The following is an 18319-nucleotide window of genomic DNA, read 5'->3' as shown; positions in this document are numbered from 1 at the left end:
AAACAGTGGTGCTAATGTGGAGATAAATATTCTTATGAACCTCTTTCCAAGTGTAGAAAGGCTCAGTGATAGCTTTGGAGAAACTATACAAAGATGTCAACGTGCATGTTTTAAGCTCAAGGAAAATGGAACATGGTAGAAAGAAGCTTAGTTTGGCTCCTTAATTTACGAAACCCTAACAAGGAGAGAGGGGAAAACTCAATCAGGCATGCAAAATTCTCTGACTGCGCCCTGTGTCAGTAAATAAAGCTTCAATAAAACCTGCAGAGTTGGCTTCCTGTTCTAGCCTGCCTTCAAAGAGCTGACAGTAAACCAACTTCAAATAAGCCACGTTAGAGGGAATCAACTGAGTAACGTGTACCGGCATTAAAACCCAAAGATACTTAAAGAGAGCTTTCCAGAATGAGATGTTAATTGGCAAGCTAAGAATAGCTCTCATGGATGAGTTAATACAGACAAAGAACATTGTTTACATTGGTCTGACTGCAGCAGGGATTACACCAGAGAGTCAAGGCGAATGATGGTTTGGAAGCATATTTCAAGCCACACTTTCATATCTCCTTTTCTAGGCCACCCTTATTTGTAGTTTTATCAGATAACAATGCACACTCGGGATAGTCAATGATGAGACGAGCCATTGTTCAGTATTATGTGATGTTTGCAAATGCAGGTATGGGGAGCGATTGACCAGAGTAGGAAAGCTTTCTAAGGTTGCAGTTATAAAGATAATATAATGTAAGATTCAGTGGACAGTGGAGTTTATATTTGAGTAGGTTTCTTAGGGTTGTAGTAGATAATTAGAAAAGGATGAGATTAAAAGGCTTATAGTTAGATGTACATTACAGGTAGTCCTCGATTTACAACCACAATGGAGCCCAACATTTCTGTTGTTAAGTGAGACATTTGTTTACCACGTTTTGCCCCATTTTACAGCCTCTCTTGCCACTGTTGTTAAGTAAATCACTGCAGTAGATAAGTTAGTAACCTGGTTGTTAAGCGAATTTGGCTTCCCACATGGGCTTTGCTTTGTCAGAAGGTCGCAAAAGGTAATCACATGACCTTGGGACAATGGTCATAAGTATGAACCAGTTGTCAAGCATCTGAATTTTGATCCCATGATCTGCAAAGGATGCTACAAAGGTGGTAACTGTGAAAAACGGTCATAAGTCACTTTTTTCAGTGCCGTTCTAACTTTGAACAGTTGCTAAATGAACGATTGTAAGTCAAGGACATCCTGTATAAGATCAGGGGGATCCTCTTTAAATGGTACCATTTCCCAGGGAAAAAGATAAAATGAAAACCCCCAAAACTGCCATTGCAAGTTGTGATCTAAACCAGGGGTCTCCAACCTTGGGAAGTTTAAGACTTGTGGACTTCAATTCCCAGAATTCCTCAGCCAGCTTTGCTCTGGGAGTTGAAGTCCACAAGTCTTAAAGTTCCCAAGATTGGAGACCCTTGATCTAAACCATTTTCAAAACACACAAATGTACAACAGTGGGTTACAACCAGTGCCCCACTGTTGATCATGAATACCAGGGCTGCATTCATAATTTTTTAAAGGCATTTTTGAAATTGGTTTTCAAGTGATCTCAGGCGGTTCTCAAGTTGCAACTACAGCTGGGGCAGAATTCCCATCACTTAGTGATCTGATTGTTAAGTGAGTCTCGTGCTCGATTTTATGACCTTTTCTGCCACAGATGTTAATGGAATCCAGCTTTCCCCATTTGACTTTGTCGTGTAACTCTGATCATGTGACTCTGCGACATTGCAACTATAATGATTATATGCCAGTTGCTAAGTGTCTGGATTTTGATAATGTGACTGCATCGTCACATGATGGTCTCAAGTGCAATTAAAAGTTAAAAGTCAATTTTCTCAGCATCATTGTAACTGCAAATGGTTGTCAAACAATGGTTGTGAGTCTACCTGTAATTCTATTGAAAAAGCTAAAATTTACAGGATTTCTCACTAATTCTCATCTATTTCTGTCTTCATGTAACGAAATGCAAGATGTTTACTTCTCAAAAGTAATTAAAGAATTAACCAGAATCCAACACAAGGGGGCAATATGGAGGCGCTTTTATTACTAACCTAAAGGACATATTTACTTCTGTGTTATTAATATAATTTGTGTATTGTTGTGCAGGGGAAGATCAGATTGTTAGGTTATACAATTATATAATTTTTAAAAAAAAATGGATTAGAAGAACAAATGCAAATTATAACTGATTTACAAACATTCTGTGGTAGGAACTTTTTATAGCACATCTGTGCTACATATACAAACACATTCTATTCATTATTGTAAAAGTAAGGAACTGTAAGACTAATGTTATAATTTAAACTAGCACCTGAATTTTAAATACTTGTATATTTTGATTTCCTTCTGATTCAATAAACATTATTTAAGAAAACCTACTTGTTTTTAATCACTTAATTAAAGGTTTTTATTAATTCGCTATGGCTGTGACCCCAATTTTGCAAAACGTGGGTACTATATACTGACACTTTTTTACTGTTTTCTGAAATACATTTAGAAGCTATCAAAGTCCACATCAGATGTTCAACACCCAAGGACACTTTGAGTTCACTGAATTTTTGATGACAAAATGACACACATGAACACAGAAAACTGTAATCTACACTTCTCTAGCCAAATGATTGACAGGTGTGTGTGTGTGTGTGTGTGTATGTGTGCGCGCATGTGTGCATCTTTCTTGCTCTCCCTTTTGGGTAGCCACTCAATAGGGGCAGACTGCTGTAATCCATTTCATATTACGTATCATATCTTAGGTTTCAATTAGTACAGTAATTCACATATTTCAACCTCATTGGAAATTGAATATTCAGCAATATATTGAAGCTCATGTTCAGACTATCGATTTGGCCTAGTTCAGATTTCTGAATCTTGCATTAAGTAGAAGGGAAATTTTGGGGTGCCAACCAGTGGTGGGATCCTCCTGGTTGAACAATTGGTTTGATGATCACGCGATTTGCACACGCACTGACGTGTGCTGCGTGTGCATGCACAGTTTCAAGAAATTTTCACTTCCCAGTTTCTTTGGAGGAGTAACACAGCTGATTCGTGCAGCAATCTGCTCTACCACATGAATCAGCTGAGAAGATAAAGGTTGGGAAATAGGTAGGCTATCTGAATGTCGGGGCGAACCGGTTCACTCTCAGCTGATTTTCGGAGCTACCAGTTCTTCCGAACCGGTAGAATGCCACCCTGGTGCCAACGTTCAAAGAGAAAAGTAAATAAATTGAAGCATGCTCAGGAAAGTTACCAAGATGATGAAAAGGTTGGAAACAAAGGAAGAGCCATAGTGGCGCAGTGGTTAGAGTGCAGTATTGCAGGCTACTTCAATTTGGCAGATTAAATCTCACCAGGCTCAAGGTTGACTCAGCCTTCCATCCTTCCGAGGTGGGTAAAATGAGGACCCAAATTGTTGGGGGCAATATGCTGACTCTGTAAAACCGCTTAGAGGGGGCTGGAAAGCACTGTGAAGCGGTATATAAGTCTAAGGGCTATTGCTACTGCTAATAGTTAAAAATCCAGGTGTCAACTTTGAAACTTATCCTGCTGTCACAACCTATTTTCATTTCTTAGCTTGCCATAGACTATGGAGGGGGGGGCATTTGGAGTGCTAGCCCAGACAACAACTTGTGGTTCCCTCTGGGAACCAAGGTCATATCAACAGAAGTTTGGCAAAGGTTGAAGGAGTTGCCATAGAGATATATCAGAACACCTAATTGGACAATGTGACCTGGGCAAAGGAGGGGAGGGAAAAACACACTCTTTAATTAGAAGAAAACGGCGGGAACTAGCTAAAGTTGGTTTTGCTTCACACGTGCCAAAATTATGTACTCGATAAAGTTATGCTTAAAGAGATCTGATTGTCTTGTCTTGCTGGCTTGGTTTGGTTCGTCAGTCAGGACCTTGACACTAAACCAATTATATGGTTTAGCTTACATAAAAGACAACTGAGGGGAGATGACACCAATCTTCAAACATCTGAATAATTATCCAAAGTGGTGCAGTGGTGGCGCAGTGGTTAGAGTGCAGTACTGCAAGCCACTTCTGACTGCTGGCTGCTTGCAGTTCAGCTGTTTGATTCTCACCGGCTCAAGATTGATTCAGCCTTCCATCCTTCCGAGATCGGCAAAATGAGGACCCAGATTGTTGGGGGCAATATACTGACTCTGTAAAGCACTTAGACAGGGCTGTAAAGCACTATTGAAGTGGTATTTAAGTCTAAGTGCTCTTGCTACACCATAGAAAGAGAAATAGGCTTAATTCCTGTTGCCCCAGAGGTCAAGACTAGAACCAATAAATTAAAAGTACATGAAGCAGGTTGAGGTTGACAGCTCTTGGGATAGACTATTGCTTGGGATGATGAACGCTCTTCTTCATTAATCTTCATTAGAGGATTTAAGACAGAGGCTAGATCAATATGTTCTTAACCTTGGTGTCTTTAAGACCTGTGGTCTTCCAATTCCCAGTGGGAGTTGAAGTCCACACATCTTAAAGTTACTACAGATTGGGAAACATTGGGCTAGACCATTACAGGATAACAGAGTTGGAAGGGACCTTGGAGGTCTTCTAATCCAACCCACTGCTCAGGCATGAAACCCTTGTACCATTTCAGACAAATGGTTCTCCAATCTTTTCTTAAAAACCTCTAGTGTTGGAGAACCCATAACTTCTGGAGAGTAGATCCTGTACTGAGCAGTAGATTGGACTGGAATAAGCGTTCTTCTAACTCTATGGTTCTGTGAAATCACAACTCACGTGTGATTAAAAATGTGTTCACTGACCTAGCACAACTGCTTGAATAAATAATACTTGAGTTCTAAAAGTTTAGACTGAAGATTAATATTATGAAAACATACCGTTTATTTTTGTTACTTTACCCCAGCTTTCCAGCATTACAGCTTTATGTAGTTATAACATAACAGTAACAGAGTTGGGAGGAATCTTGGAGGTCATCTAGTCCAACCCCCTATTTTGATATTATGTTTATTATGTGTATTTAATATTAAACCAGCGGTTCTCAACCTGTGGGTCGCAACCCCATTGGGGGGGCGAATGACGATTTGCCAGGGGTCGCCTAAGACCATTGGAAATATGGGAAGTATACTTGTGAGTTGAAGAATCGAGCTCCAATGGTTGACTCCACAAGCCAGCTGCAGGCTCTTCAAATCGCTAGCCGAATTCGGCTTCAGGCGCGATGAATTAAAAAAGAGAGAAATCTTTGCTCTGATGTCTCCCTCTCAAGCCAGCTGCAATCACTCCCAATCGCTAGCCTAATCTGGCTTCAGGCGCGATAAACTTAATAGGGGAGGAGTCTCCGCTTTAATTCCTCCATCCTCAAGGCAATTGCAAGCAGTTCAGATCGCTAGCCAATACGGCTTCAGGCACGATAAATTCAAAAAAACAGTTTGCCACTTTTATTTCCCTTCTGCGGTTGGGGGTCACCACATCATGGGGAATTGTATTAAAGGGGTCGCAGCACTGTAAAGGTTGAGAACCACTGTATTAAACTATTATGCCTGGCTATGTGGCTCAGTGGCTAAGACGCTGAATTTGTCGATCAGGAAGCTCAGCAGTTCGGCGGTTTGAATCCCTAGTATAGGTTTTTTATATAAATATAAAAAAATATTTTATACTTAAAATATTTTTAAAATATTTTTAAAAAATATTCTAGATTGCTTCAGTTTAGGGCTTTTAGTAAGCTACACTTAGTAATACATACATTTCGGTCTACATTGAGTCTGGGTCATTTCCAGGGACTTCTGCAATCAAATCCTTTCAGTGTATGTGCACATTTGTGTGCTTGAATATATAATTAGGAAAGAAGAAGAAGAAAAGCAGGTTAAGTGAAGGGTCTGACTTGGAAATCTCTCGGTTTCTCTTCACGCAATTCACTAAAATGAGACGTGCTTGTTTTACCTTATCACGTAGCATGAACCTAGCTCCTCTGGTTTCTAAATCGTGGCTTAGAAGTACATGACCTCAGCCACCCCCAAACACACCCTTATCCACACCTGCTTTTTTGAGAAAATACATTGCATATAGTTTATTTTCTCATCTATCCATTTGTAAAGAAAACATTTAAACAGAGAATTTGGGGAAACTACAACTCCTCCCTTTCCACGGTGTCTCCTTTAGTGACTACTAGCTCTTTGCAGACTACTCAGTTTAAGTGCAAAAAACAGGAAATGCTGTACCACCTTTTTTTTTTTTGATGGTGTGTTTTTCCCCTGTAATAAGTTGCTTGAAATAAGTACCAGATCTGAGAGACAAAATCCACAAACGAGCAAAGAAGAGATTCAGAAAAGTCTTATATAACTCAGAAACATGTAGCTCAGGTATGGTAGTCCTAGATCTAAGAAAAGAATCACAAGCCCCTATATCTATATCTATGTAGCTATCATGGGTTTGTACTGGAGAAGAGCTTAATGCTGGGAAAGATTGAGGGCAAAAGAAGAACGGGACAACAGAGAACAAGGTGGCTGGATGGAGTCACTGAAGCAGTTGGCGTGAGCTTAAATGGACTCCAGAGGATGGTAGAGGATAGGAAGGCCTGGAGGAATGTTGTCCATGGGGTTGCAATGGGTCGGACTAACAATAACAACAACAAGTCTAGTGAAAAGAAGGACTAGGGGTGACACGATAGCAGTCTTCCAGTATTTGAGGGGCTGTCACAAAGAAAAGGGGGACAACTTATTTTCCCAAAGCACCAGAAGGCAAGACAAGAAACAATAGATGGAAACTAATCAAAGAGAGAAGTAAGAGAACTAAGAACTCCTTAGAACTAAGGAGAAACTTCTTAACAGTGAAAACAATTTACCAGTGGAACAGCTTGCCTTCAGGGTTTGGGGATGCTCTGGGGCTTTTAAGAAGAGGCTGGACATCCATTCATCTGGAGTAGAATAGGGTCTCCTGCTTATGCAGGGGGTTGGACTAGAACACATCCAAGGGCCCTTCCAACTCTGTTATTCTGCTTAAGTATAAAAGAGAAAATTCTTGTCCGTGGGTATCCCACCATTTTATTATTATCTCTTTTTTTCATTAAACATGAAACTCAGTCAACTGAACATTTAAAAATGTGTCACAAATACGATCGACTGATACTAATGGTTGATACGGGTTGCTGCCAGCGTCCTAGGTATCAGCCAAATATCTTCTTAAAATATATGATGTTCCGAGTAGCGCAGTTTTTTACAGTTCCGCTGGTGTTATTGCAGGAAGCTGCAATTTCTTGATGTGTTCTGTAAAATTCTTGGACATGGTACCAAGAGCCCCAGTGACAATGGGTATCACGGTTACATGTTTCATCCGTAACCATGTAGTTTCGATGGCCAGGTCGTGATATTTCGTGATTTTTTCCAGTTCTTTTTCTTTGACTCTGGCATCTCCTGGTACAGCGATATCAATAAACTGTACACTTCGGCCCTCAACAACCGTGGCATTTTGTGTTCCAAATGATGATCCATCTGTATTCAAAAGTCCCACAAGATCTTCACCATCTTCACAATAATAATCTTCACAATTATTATTGTTTGTTGTGTCTTGCCCGCTCTCACAGCAGCCGGGGCCTTCTTATCTGCTCCCGAACACGGAGGAATGTATGCCTCCCGGCCCCAGTCCTGGCTCCATGCCCAGACAAGCTGAAGAGGAGGGGGCACCTCCCGGTCCCAGTCCTAGCTCCATGCCCAAGGAGGCTGCAGAGGAGGGAGCATCCCCCGGCCCCAGCCCTGGCTCCATTCCCAGGCAAACGGAGCAGCTAGACCCCTCCCCTTCCTCCACAGCATGTGAGCCTGAGGAAAGTTTATTTCCAACAGCTGCTGATTGGAGTGACCCTCACATCAGAAGACTGGATAGGCGGAGGCAACAGAAGGAAGGGAGGGGCAGGCCTTAATGAGTGCTGAGTCATGGAGCCACACCCCATGGCCTATATAAAGGATCTGCTTTCTGGCAGTCTCTGAGTCAGGCAAAGTCGAACTTATCTTGCTGAAGTCACTTACTGGTCTCCTGTCTGCTCTGAGGACTTTGCTAGGACTTTGGGCAGAGCTGCAGAGGCAAGCCTGATTCAGATTTCCCTGAGCCGGCCGTCAGCGGAGGAGTGGGACACGACATTGTTGTTGTTGTTACATCTGAAAAAGAGCAGGGCTACAAACATGCAGTCACAGCTGCCATCTTGACTTTTTTCTCACCCTCCCACTCTCCACAAACAAACCTGTTTCTATCCTCTCTTCTGCATTAGGTGCGGAACCAAAGTAGGAAACTTGTAGCCTTTCAGATATCATTAAAATGCTATTCCCAACAGCCTCATTTAGAATGATTAATTGAGAGGGATGCTGGGAGATGTAGTTCATCAACCGCTCTGGGACACAAAAAAATTCTGCACTTCTCCAGGAGGTGCTCCTAAAACAAACAAACAAAAACAACAACCTTAATTTGATAACAACTGCAGTTGTTGTTAAGGAACAGCAGAAAGATTCTCAAATTTTATTTTTGTAGATTTTTTTTCATCCTGCTTTTATTGATTTTATAAATAACTCCAGGCAGCAAACATACCTAATACTCTTTTCTCCTCTTATTTTGCCCACAACAGCCCTGTGAGGTGGGTTGAGATAAGAGAGAGTAACTGGCCCAAGGACCCAACCAGCTTCCATGGCAAAAGTGGGATTAGAACCAGGGATGAAATCCAGCAAGTTCTGACAGGTTCTGGAGAACCGGTAGCGGAAATTTTGAGCAGTTCAGAGAACCGGCAAATACCACCGCTGGCTGGCCCCAGAGTGGGGTGGGAATGGAGATTTTGCAGTATCCTTCCCCTGGAGTGGGGAGGGAATGGAGATTTTGCAGTATCCTTCCCCTGGAGTGGGGTGGGAATGGAGATTTTGCAGTATCCTTCTCCTGGAATGGGATGGTAATGGAGATTTTGCAGTATCCTTCCCCTGCCAATCTCACTAAGCCACACCCACCAAGCCATGCCCACAGAACCGATAGTAAAAAAAATTGGATTTCACCACTGACTAGAACTTACATATTCCTTTTTCTAGCGTGGTGCCTTAACTATTAGATCAGATATATACATGAAGTAGTACAATACATGGTCTTCAAAAATCCAAATGTTATTAATTTGTTGTTTATTCAGATGTTATTTTCAACTGGTTTATTTGTATGATTTGTGCATCTGCCCATCTCAAAGCAGATAACTACTAGCGGTCATCAAACTAATATGGAGAACTAATTCTTTGCTGCCATCTAGCCGTTGCTCAGATTTTTGTTGCCCTAATTTGCTTCCCTTTAATGGAGAAAAGGCAGTGCAGTTTCATCAAGCATAACTTCTATCCACATTTGTAAGTAAAATCCAGTTTTTGGTTGACAAATGCTGTGATTTGGATTGAAGAACAGGCTCAATGCAAATATTGTTCCAAAATGGTAATGTTTCCAGTTCTGTCTATGACCTCAGTAATATTATTTTCCTGTTGCACAGTTCATATTTTATATGGCAGTTGTCTTCCTTCAGACTATTAACTGCTCCAGTTTACATTTCTCACTCAAGAAATCCCTGCCATACTTCAGATTACTTATAAGGAAGTTTGAGAACAATTATTTTATGGACAGCCTCTGTCAAAAATATAATCTTTCTATAGCATTCACATTTCATTTGCCTCCAGGACTCAATGCTTACTAAATCTCAAACTCACATACAATCCTAATAAAGTAATATGTATTAAATCAAGGAAGGACAACATGGTGTTTTCTACACGCTTTGTATTATATGTCCCACAATTCTTTATTACTGATTATGTAAGAAGGAGATGCTAGGACTTCAAGTTGAAAAGATTAGCAAAGTTTCCCAAGGCTAAAGTTTAGAAGCTGGATGAGCTGCCTTTTTATCTATTAACCATTGTTGTTGTTAGTCACGAAGTCGTGTCCGACCCATTGAGACCCCATGGACAATGTTCCTCCAAGCCTTCCTATCCTCTACCATCCTCTGGAGTCCATTTAAATTCACACCTACTGCTTCAGTGACTCCATCCAGCCACCTCGTTCTCTGTTGTCCCCTTCTTCTTTTGCCCTCAATCTTTCCCAGCATGAGGTTCTTCTCCAGTGAGTCCTTCCTTCTCATTAGGTGACCAAAGTATTTCAGTTTCATCTTCAGGATCTAGCCTTCTAAAGAGCAGTCAGGGTTGATCTCCTCTAGGACTACCCAGTTTGATTGCCTTCTAGTGCAAGGGACTCACATGAGTCTTCTCCAGCACCGGAGTTCAAAGGCCTCATTTCTTTGGCGCTCAGCCTTTCTTATGGTCCAACTTTCACAGCCATACATTGCAACTGGGAAAACCATAGCCTTGACTATACACACTTTTGTTGGCAAAGTGATGTCTCTGCATTTTAGTAAACTGTCTAGATTTGCCATAGCTTTCCTCCCCAGGAGCAAGCGTCTTTTAATTTCTTGGCTGTAGTCCCCATCTACAATGATCTTGGAGCCCAGGAAAATAAAATCTGTCACTACCTCCATTTCTTCCCTATCTATTTGCCAGGACTTGAGAGGGCCGGATGCCATGATCTTAATTTTCTTATTGTCAGATAAGAATAGTCTTATTATACGAAAACTATTAACCATAGGCAATCCTAATTAGAAGAACTCTTATCACAATTGCAATCACAATCACATTTAGACTTATATACCGCTTCATAGTGCTTTACTGTTTTCTCTAAGCAGTTTACAGAGTCAGCATATCGTCCCCAACAATCTGGATCATTTTACCCACCTTGGAAGGATGGAAGACTGAGTCAACCTTGAGCCAGTCAGGATCAAACTCATGGCATTGGGCAGAGTTAGACTGGAATACTACATTCTAACCAGAGCGCAACCACAGCTCTTATAGAATAGAATAGAATAGAATAGAATAGAATAGAATAGAATAGAATAGAATAGAATAGAATAGGAGTAGAGTAGAGTAGAGTAGAGTAGAGTAGAGTAGAGTAGAGTAGAATAGAATAGAATAGAATAGAATAGAATAGGATTTTTTTTAAAATTGGCCAAGTGTGATTGGACACATAAGGAATTTGTCTTGGTGCATATGCTTTCAGTGTACATAAAAGAAAAGATGACACCCTCTAGATCGTAAAACCTTAACAATTTTAAGACAGCTAGGGAATTCTGAAAGTTGAAGTCTTAAGGTTGCCAAGGCTGGATCTACAAATACTGTGACCCCCATTTCAAAAATTTTGGGAATTATGTTCCCATACATTTGAAGTACACCATGTTGAGGAACTAGAAACCAAAAGAACAAACATACTGCAATTACTAAAACTCCCAGATAAATCTATTTCCCCAAAACTGATTTTCCAGTGAATCATTAAAATATATATTTCTGGCTCACCCACGTTTTGATTCACAAGGAAGTGGTGTTCCAGTTACATGCAGCTTAGTCAAAACAGCTGTTCATCCCAATCTTTCTTCATTGCATTTGAAAGATCTCCAAGTCTTCCTCCTGAAACAAATCTGAAGATATTGTAAGTTTGGTGCCAAGCTCTACTAAACATTTACACTAAGCATAACAAATGCAGAAACTCCACATATTATTATGTGATTTTCCCAGATAATATTTATGATTCCACCAATACCCAGTCTTTAAAGGTAAGCACTCTTTCTTAAACAGGAAAAAATGTAAAAAAACCCAACATCCTCCACCCTTCCAATGTATTTGGATAACTCATGAGATAATGCCTCAAATTCATTTACTCTCCAATGAGGGATTTTCACCCGGTTCTCTAATATAGTTCTATGTAAATTATGTATCCCTATACCCGAACTGTTCATTTATGTTAACATTTATAAATCCTATGGATTTTTCCCCCTTCATTCTTTTGGATAAAAGTTTGAACAGTTGCTCTTGTTGCTTGATAATAAACAGATGTTAAACTCCAAGTACATTTTGGGAGACTCAGACAGACACTGCTGTTTAAGCAATATCTAATATCATGTATATGCTAGAATAAGCTTGCCCCAAGCATAGGTGGAGTTGCTTTCTTCTATAATATCTCAGAATATTTGGCTTGGTTTTTGTTTCTTCTACTGGTATATTCTTTTTACCTCTTAAGCAATTATGCATTTTTTTTTCAGTGTTGACAGATAAAAAGTATAGGTATTTTCAGGATCTTCCTGTTTTTGTCATGGCGTCATGCCACTAGCTCTATTCTTCATACATGTGTGTGATGTCACACTTGTAGAGAAATGGCTAGGCTGCCATCCCAACACTAGTTTTTTGGGGGGGAAAACATTACAGGATTGTTAAGTCATGTGATTTGGTCTTGTGGTTTACTGGCATCGTTTTTTAATAATATTTTCAGATAATTAATTAGTTTTATAGCAAATATTTTAGTGTCAAAGATGTTAGCATATGTTAAATTACGTTCTAAAACTTGTGATCATTTTTGAGGAGGGATAGTTTTAGGGCCTTGGATATGGGAAAGATAATTAGTTTGAAAAATTGGAAAAGTAGTACTATTCCTGGTGTTAAGGATTTAATTCCAGAGATAAGTAACATCCCTTTTTGAAAAAGGTAATTCTATCCACTAAACAAAATCACTCAATGTAATTTTGTACCACTTCTTATAATATTTTGCAATGTTAGAGAACCATTCATTTTAACTTTTTTCCCCTTAAAATAAATTTAGAAAATTCTTTGCAATTTGATTAATCTGCGAGATATATAGCTTTCCCCCTTTCTGGTAATTGTGTGTTTGTGTGAGTGTGGAGGGTTTTTTGTTAAGTTGGATGACTTTTTAATATTTTTTCCTTTTCCTTTTTTCCTTTTGTATTTTCTTCTTTCTAGTTTTATAGAAAGAAAAAAAAAACACAAAATAAAAAAGGGAAAGAAACGAATATATATAAAAATACAGGCACTCAACCTAAGAACAGCACCACTCCCACATGCATACAAAAGAAAGTTTTGTTTAAAAAATAAAATACCACATTGCATTTGGTAGCCTGATACTCACCTACTCATTCTTCCTCACAAATACACACAGGAAACGGCTGGATTACAGTCTGTTCAGACACATCTTTTGTCAATCTTCAGTCGAGAAAACATTGCAGATGCACTAACTTTAATGAGTCAACTGCTGGCATAGAAGCTGGAAAAAAGATGAGCTGCTTTAATCAGTAGGTTGTACAAATTCCAAATTCTTTCTTTCTGATCATTTTAAAAGTGTGCTCAGCACAGCCCTAACAATTATGCTGTTGCATCCCCTCATTATCAAAGCTTTTGAAGCAGCTGAGCCATGATCAGCAAAAAATATAAGTGGGCAGCACAGTCCACGTGTCATCCTCTCAAATTCATCTTTCTTTCTTTTTCTTTCTTTCTTTCTTTCTTTCTTTCTTTCCTTCCTTCCTTCCTTCCTTCCTTCCTTCCTTCCTTCCTTCCTTCCTTCCTTCCTTCCTTCCTTCTTTCCTTCTTGATTTCTTTCTCCCTCTGTGAATTTACGAATGTTCAATGTCCAAACAATCAAACATGGTACATTTCCCTTTCTTCTCTTTAGTTGTCATGGAACATGGGCGACGGAGGGTTTTCGACTTGCCAGCCTATGCAAAACTACTACAAACCTCTTTTTCCTTGCGGTAAGGATATCAAACAACTTGGAAAAGTCTCAGTTCCTGTTTGTTTTTCCTCCCTCCCAACAGCTTCTGTTTCAACATCTTGAACTAGTTACATGTACACAGCTGACAGTTAATTCAAGGTCTGCCATGAATGAGATAGTCCTCCCTAGTATGCAATTACAATTTTCAAGCCTTGCCCAGTTTTATTGACAAACCTCCTTGAAGGTTGCTTAATTTCACTTCCGAGCTCTGTTTTCTGCTTTATACATTCTCACCCACTCCGCTGCTAAGCTCTCTGGCTGAGGTTTTAATCTTCTATAACCAGCAGAGGGCATCATTACGTACTTTCTGAGGTCATTCCATTCACTGAAGAACAGCTGCTTCCTATTCCACCTGGACATGCAAAAAGTAACATTAGATCTTGGAGGGGTTCTTTCTGCATCGCTGGGACTTCAATTAGGGGGAGAGGCTTTGAAGAACAACCATGACTGTACTTTCTTGCTTGTATCCTTACGATTTATATTGATATTGTTTCCTAATTGCTTATTTGTACCCTATGACTATCATTAAGTGTGTAGTGCCTTGATGAAGGTATCTTTTCTTTTATGTACACTGAGAGCATATGCACCAAGACAATAGAATAGAATTCCTTGTATCTCCAATCACACTTGGCCAATAAAAAATTCTATTCTATTCTATTCTATTCTATTCTATTCTATTCTATTCTATTCTATTCTATTCTATTCTATTCTATTCTATTCTATTCTATTCTATTCTATGAAGCAAAGAGATCTCCTTGTCGGAACAGCTTCACAGTAGCCTTTGGGGCAGGGGAAATAGGTGATCCATTTTGGCTGATCAAGGTATATCAGATCTCCCTCTGGGTATCATCAAGGCGACCTGCTTCGTTAGAGGGGATTGTGATAATTGGACTGCTCTGAAAAGAAAGGGAGGATTGAGTTTATGAAATGGTTCCTTTCCAAAGCCAAACTCAATAAACACTGTCCATTTCTAATCAGCTTGTTATAGATACGCTGACGCCTTGGATTTAGCATTGCCATTCTTGTAATCAACTGTTTCATTTACAATTTATTTATACAATAGTGATGCCCCGTCTCAGCCCTAATAAATTTTGGGTGCAGAATAAAACTATTGATGACAAATCTTCTTCTTTATCCTAGTATTATGGAAAGTATTAAGGTACTCACATATATGTGCTAGTTGTTCCCGACTCTAGGGGGCGGTGCTCATCTCCATTTCAAAGCCAAAGAGCCAGCACTGTCTGAAGACATCTCCTTGGTCATGTGGCTGGCATGACTAAACCCCAAAGGCACATGGAATGCTGTTACCTTCCCACCAGAGGTGGTTCCTATTTTTCTACTTGCATTTTTTACATGCTTTCAAACTGCTAGGTTGGCAGAAGCTGGGACAAGTAATGGGAGCTCACCCCCTTATGTGGCAGTAGGGTTTCAAACCACTGAACAGCAGACCTTTCGATTGACAAGTTCAGCATCTCAGTCACTGAGCCACCCTATGAAAAGTATTATATACTGGTTTATATACTGTAGATATTAGTTTTTTGCCTTGTGGTCAAAGGGAGCAGAGATGCATATGAGGACTGGGTCAAAATCATTCGGAGGGCAGCTGTTTACAAGTATTGGATGTGTAACACATGTAAACAAGATACAGGATCGGATTGTATGTTTGTGACTACCAACTGATTTATTTTATGTCCCTGACAATGAGCACCGAGGGTTACAAAGCAGAGATGTTTCATCCCCCTGGATTTAATTACGTTAATTAATCCAAAGGCAAACAACTTGAGTAAAGCATGGTAAAGCTTGCTGAATAAACTACAGTTAGATATATTGCTCTTTATTTATTTGTTTCCAAAAGCAGTTGGCCATGGGGAGCTTACTCTTCAAAGTGAAAAAGATACCCAGAACATGAGAATGCAAATCCAATTATTGACTAACAATTTGGTTACTGCCCTATCTAGAAATGACCAAGACTTTTAACATCAGGCGTGGGCAATTCATTTTCCCAGGGGGTTAACAGCTGACTGTTGGAGGCGAGTTATTGGCCCCAAAGGAAAGGGTGCGCAACTTGGGTGTTCTCCTGGATGAACGGCTGTCGTTTGAAGACCATTTGACGGTCGTCTCCAGGAGGGCCTTTCACCAGGTTCGCCTGGTTCGTCAGTTGCGCCCCTTCCTTGATCGGGATGCCTTGTGCACAGTCACTCATGCTCTTGTTACCTCCCGCTTGGATTATTGTAATGCTATCTACATGGGGCTCCCCTTGAGGTGCACCCGGAGGCTTCAGTTAGTCCAGAATGCAGCTGCGCGGGTGATAGAGGGAGCTCCACGTAGCTCCCATGTAACACCACTCCTGCGCAGACTGCACTGGCTACCTGTGGTCTTTCGGGTGCACTTTAAGGTTTTGGTTACTACCTTTAAAGCACTCCTGTCAGGCCTGGAAACCATACGAGACTTTAGGGTTCCAGACGCTGCCACATTTTTCCCCTGAGGGGAAGAAGGGGGGTTGAGGGGTATGGTAACATTCTTCAAGCGGTCAAGGTTGGATGGTGTTCACATCTGCAGGAAGAGTGGCGAGAAGATATTCGAATGAACTGGGAGAACGTGGGACCATGTGACAAAGCAAAGGGGTCAGGGGGGTGGGACTCTTGGGGTTTGTATAACTGGGAAAAGAATCCGGAAGTTCAGTTTTGGAATTTCACTCATCGTGTGCCAGTTTCCTCATGCTAGTAAAGAACTCTGAAAGACAATGGCTTCTGAGTTTTTTTTATGCAGAAGAGGTTTTTCTGGAACCTTGACAGCTCCATGGCTTAGGACCTGGGTACTTACGGGACCGCCTACTGTTACCTCATGACTCCCACCGACCCGTATGCTCACACAGAGAGGGACTTCTCAGGGTGCCGTCCGCCAAACAATGTCGGCTGGCGGCCCCCAGGGGAAGATCCTTCTCTGTGGGGGCTCCTACCCTCTGGAACGAACTTCCCCCTGGTTTACGCCAAATACCTGACCTTCGGACCTTCCGCCGCAAATTGAAAACACATTTATTTATTCGCGCGGGGCTGGTTTAAATTTTATTGGTTTTTTTAAATTTTTACTATGAATTTTAATGGGTTTTTTAGTTTTATATGTTTTAAAGTCTTAGGCCAATGGTGTAATAAGTTTTTTAAATTCGGGTTTTAATTGTATATTGTATTGTTTGTTTTATTTTGTCTGTACACCGCCCTGAGTCAGGTGCCGTCAGCTAGGCAGTGCCGTCTGGCGACACCCAGGGGAAGAGCCTTCTCTGTGGGGGCTCCCACCCTTTGGAACGAGCTTCCCCCAGGACTTCGTCAACTTCCGGACCTCCGAACCTTTCGCCGCGAGCTTAAAACTCATCTATTCATCTGCGCAGGACTGGACTAGATTTTAGATTTTAAATTTAAATTGGTTTTAATGGGTTTTATTATGTATACTGTTATTTTTAATTATTTGGCTATTTGGAATAAGTTTTTTAATGGATGTTTTATTTTGTATCTATATGTATTTTTATCTGCCTGTAAACCGCCCTGAGTCCCTAGGGAGATAGGGCGGTATATAAATACAAATAAATAAATAAATAAATAAATAAATGAGTCCTTCGGGAGAAGGGCGGTATAAAAATCGAATAAATAATAATAATAATAATAATTTGAGAAACTGGAAGGCTGGGGAATTCTGGGAGTTGAAGTCCACCCATCTTAAAGCCACCAAGGCTGAGAAAGGCTGATGCAGATATATAGAAAAGTCAGTATGGTCAGTTAAGGGGCTGGATCAAAGCAGAAACCTTCTTAGCAGAAGGAAATCAGCTGGTCACTGGGGACCAGTCTCTCTCTGCCAGTGTTAGGAAGATCAGAGTGGCAAACTACTTCTAAACGTTTTGCCAAGCAAACTACAAGGGCTTGTCAATAGCATCACTAATTGGTACCCAAAACTTATCCCCAGGAACATTTCAAGGCTTAAGCCACTAAATTTGCTAGGCATTGGAATAAGCCACTGCTACTCATGTTGCAATTTGGACAGTGGTGGGATTCAAACATTTTTGCTACCAGTTCTGTCAGCATGGCTTGATGGGTGTGGTTTGGTGGGCGTGGCAGGGGAAGGATACTGTAAAATCTCCATTCCCACCCCACTCCAGGGGAAGGATACTGTAAAATCCCCATTTCCTCCAGATGAGCTGGGACTCAGGAGGCAGAGAATAGATGGGGGCAGGGCCAGTCAGAGGTGGTATTTACTGGTTCTCTGAACTACTCAAAATTTCCGCTACCGATTCTCCAGAAGTGGTCAGAACCTGCTGAATACCACCTCTGAAACATATCTCGATCCTAGAATGCATTAATTCTGATACATTTCCATTTATCTTCATAGAGACATGAAAGTTTCCATCAAGTTAAATAATGGAGGGAACAGAACAAGTAGCATCACATATCATTGCATCAATGATGTCATGCCACCAGTGATGTCACAGTTACTCTGTGGTAAGATGGGCAGCCAATAAATTTTATAAATTATAAATAAATTATGGCTTCTACTGCATCATAAACCTCTTCAATTGTTTGTCATTCTCTCCATTTCCATCCTTAATGCAAAGAATTAACCCAGTCTTCCTCAACATCCTTTTTACATTGTGGTGACCAAAACTAG

General features: G+C 40.5%; 1 long non-coding RNA gene across 3 annotated transcripts; it reads right to left on the bottom strand.

The window, feature by feature from the left end:
* Positions 1–5051: 5051 nt before the first annotated feature.
* LOC131193981 (uncharacterized) lies at positions 5052–14260 on the bottom strand. Of its 3 annotated transcripts, XR_009154083.1 has the most exons (4): positions 13028–14260; positions 11407–11528; positions 8244–8431; positions 5052–8160 (listed from the first exon to the last, which is right to left on the bottom strand). It is a non-coding gene; the product is annotated as an uncharacterized LOC131193981 (long non-coding RNA). The 3 variants fall into 3 exon arrangements; XR_009154081.1 differs by having other exon boundaries at positions 5052–8431; XR_009154082.1 differs by having other exon boundaries at positions 5052–8431; positions 11411–11528.
* Between the last annotated feature and the right edge of the window lie 4059 nt (positions 14261–18319).

This window comes from Ahaetulla prasina, chromosome 3 (assembly GCF_028640845.1).
Source record: "Ahaetulla prasina isolate Xishuangbanna chromosome 3, ASM2864084v1, whole genome shotgun sequence".
Lineage (NCBI taxonomy): Eukaryota > Metazoa > Chordata > Lepidosauria > Squamata > Colubridae > Ahaetulla > Ahaetulla prasina.
The sequence above is the reverse complement of the archived record's forward strand: the minus strand, read 5'-3'. Positions and strand labels throughout refer to the sequence as shown.